This window comes from Hordeum vulgare, chromosome 7H (genome assembly GCF_904849725.1).
Source record: "Hordeum vulgare subsp. vulgare chromosome 7H, MorexV3_pseudomolecules_assembly, whole genome shotgun sequence".
In the NCBI taxonomy this organism is placed as follows: domain Eukaryota; kingdom Viridiplantae; phylum Streptophyta; class Magnoliopsida; order Poales; family Poaceae; genus Hordeum; species Hordeum vulgare.
In genome coordinates this window covers 580,779,727-580,782,808 of record NC_058524.1, presented here as the reverse complement: position 1 = coordinate 580,782,808, position 3,082 = coordinate 580,779,727, and the positions used below count along the sequence as shown (strand labels likewise).

The 3,082-nt window shown below is 49.8% G+C and overlaps 1 long non-coding RNA gene across 1 annotated transcript; it reads right to left on the bottom strand.

Annotated features, from left to right (window-relative positions):
• Positions 1-367: 367 nt before the first annotated feature.
• Positions 368-2,080, bottom strand: LOC123409093. Its single transcript, XR_006612827.1, has 2 exons — positions 1,819-2,080; positions 368-1,051 (listed from the first exon to the last, which is right to left on the bottom strand). It is a non-coding gene; the product is annotated as an uncharacterized LOC123409093 (long non-coding RNA).
• Positions 2,081-3,082: the final 1,002 nt, after the last annotated feature.

Below are 3,082 nucleotides of genomic sequence, written 5' to 3'. Positions count from 1 at the left end.
GACAACTTTGCACACAGCAACGTGGCAATGGCAGCACAGAAAATTGTGCGCCAACGGTAAATTTAAGTCAGGGTTTGGCACCGATGCCAGAAATTAGGGGGAATAATCATGTGTTTTCCCAGGGATACACTTTTTTTCTGTTCTTTCACCGCAAGGGCTGTTTCTATTGTAGTCATCCCCACAAAATCATGAGCACTTCAATTTAAGATATTTCAAATCGCCTCAGGCACTCGTTTGGTTCACCATGTTAACAGATGTTATGTACCATACTATAATATTCAACAGTAAACATCAATTGGATTTAGCACACACCATTCCTTTTAACCATTCATGACAAGTTACGGAGAAAAACTGAGAGAAAAGGATCTTGCCACAGAAACACATTTAGTTCTAGTAATATACAAAAAAATAGTGTTCAAAGTGATGATCAGACTATCACAACCTCAGCTGATCATGGGGATAATTTCATGCCGACAAGATCATTTTTTGTTGTTATATAGGCTAAGTTGCAACGTACCTCCACCAACGAATCATGAGCTTCGTTAAGTATTGCAGATTTAAGACGAGAAATTATCTCCTGCTGCCGCCAACTCTTAAAAATGTGTTCCCCAAGAATGCATCTCCTTGTTCCTGCTTTTCTGCAGTCCAACCATCTTCTATACGCATCACTTTTGTAGAACTTTCCATAGTAGTAGGAAAGCACATCTCCAATAGTCTTGTTACAAACGAACCTGCTCAACAGACTTGGATTTTTGCCGAAAATGTAGAGCCCGAGCAGAAAACATTCTGCCTCAATACCACTCCAAAGGGAAGTGGATGCACACGGCAGCGGAGTAAATTGATCAACTGTTTCTAATTCTTGCTCCTTACGGACTTCACTTGGTTTCCATGTAACTGGTATAGCTAACCCAATCGTAACAGGGTAATCAAAACCAGGTAGCACGCTTCCAAGCGTGCTGGTCATGAGCTGATGGCGTTCATCCTCGGTGGACAGATTCGGGATTACTGCCTGCTGCTCGCTTCCAATGCATGGACATACAGGTGCGTCCATCTACCAAAATCAGAACAAGAAGTATAATTCATTTAGATCACATATTTAGGTTGGTAAGGAAGATGCATATATATCAGCGACATTAGTAACTAAGTTGACATTTTTTGGAAGAACCATAAGGGTGCACCGTTAACATATCTCTTTGAGGACATTGGCGAGAGGAAACAGTTATTAGAAACAGTTGAACACATACAAAATTTCAGGCCTGAGTACCATCTGTTACAAGCCCTATATACTTACAATAATCTTATAATCTTAGGATGCATCACCTCTGCACCTTCTGATAAAGACCTTGCGGAAAGTAGCAACCATTTCCAGGTAGAAACTTAACGCGTGTTCTAAGATCGAGCAAGTTTAGTAGAAACGCAACGCATGTCCAAAGTTTATTAGAAACAGTCTTAATTAGTAGACTTCTAAAAAAATAAATTTGATACCCAGCTTATTCTAGAAGCCAGCAAAAGAACTGGCCCTAACCCCAGAAGCAACCCACGGTCATGTGAAACATCCATCTCTCACAAGACCTAGGGCAAAATGAAAGCTTAAATTTGCCCAGCATTTGCAAAAGGGCAACCATGCCAGCAATGATACTAATTGTAGAGATAAAATGCAACCTCAACGAGGAGAACGAGGACTAACTTCCAAGCTTCAGAAAGGCCCACGACAGGGTAACGAAACAATGCTGACCAAACAATTACCACTAACCACCCCACCAACAACGACAGTAACGCTCGCTATGACTGCACGAACAAGCAAGGTCGGACGCAGACCTAGCAGTTGCCGGATGATGCGGCGGCGGAATGCCGGACGGAGGGGGATGGCGACGGCGGGGGGGAAGCAGGAGGAGACCCCGCGAGGGATCTGTCGCTGGCGGTTGCGCTCGCGACGCGCGGGAGAGGACATGCGGGCGCGTCGCCGACGCCGGCCGTCTCTGCTCGCTCGCGCGGAGGAGGGAGGATATACGTGCGCCGGAGGGGAGCGGGGCGCCGGCGCTGGTGGTGGTTGTGGTCGCATTTTTTTAGGCAAGGTGGTGGTGGTCCCTGGTGCAGAGACGAGACGAGAAGGTGAGAATCGATTATAACTCCCTTTTGGTGTGCCTCACTTAGCTCAACTCTAGCACACTCCGCATCTGCCCTCATCCGCAAAATAACCGTCAAATTGCGGGTTGGGGTCGGAAAATCCGCACGAGCAGACTCCGCATCCCGCGTCGATCCACATTATTTTTTTCGGGGCGCGGCAAATCTTCTCTGCCAACCTCCATCTTCACGGGCTGGGAGGTCGACCCGAACTCAACCCCTATCCGGCGCGAGATTTGGCGGGAGGGACATTTCCGCGCGCCCTTTCCCTGTTCCCTGCACCCTCCGCCACCATTGCCACCCCACTGCAAGCTCCAGTTCCTCCTTCCTGGCCGTTCCTCGCCGCCATGGAGGACCCCATGCTGCCCCCCATCACCGTCGAGGTCGCGCATGCTCCTTCCCTCGGGCGGATCTCGTCGTCGGCCATGTTGCCCCCGCCGCCGTCGCCCAAACACACGTCGCGCCTTCCCGAAAGAGGCAGGGCACCGTGGTCGTGCAGGGCGGGAATCCGGCTACACCCGTCGCGACGGCCCGCGCTCCGGGCGCCAACGCCGTAGTGCGATCCCGGTCGGCGGCGCAGAAGGCCGGCAAGGCTGCGGACGTAAAGCGGATGAAGGTTCCGGCTTTAAGGAAGCCACCTTATTCAACCTCTGACTTCACACACCCCCCCCCCCCCCCGCGCAAGGAGGTTCTCCGACGATGTCGTTGAACAATTCCGCTCCCCCCGCGGCCGAGGTGTTCGACGAAATGGCCGGAAGGTATGCCTCTTCGGTCTTGGCGATTCCTTTTCATTTTTCGCCATTAGTCTTGATAGCTCGTGACTTGTCATCGTTCGCTATAGCTGTGGTTCGAACAATGCAACAAACGAGTTCATGAACATGTTGGACACAAACGCGGTTGACATTGATCAAGCCTCTTTCGAACCATTCAACTACAATGAAACGGACGGCGACGTGGA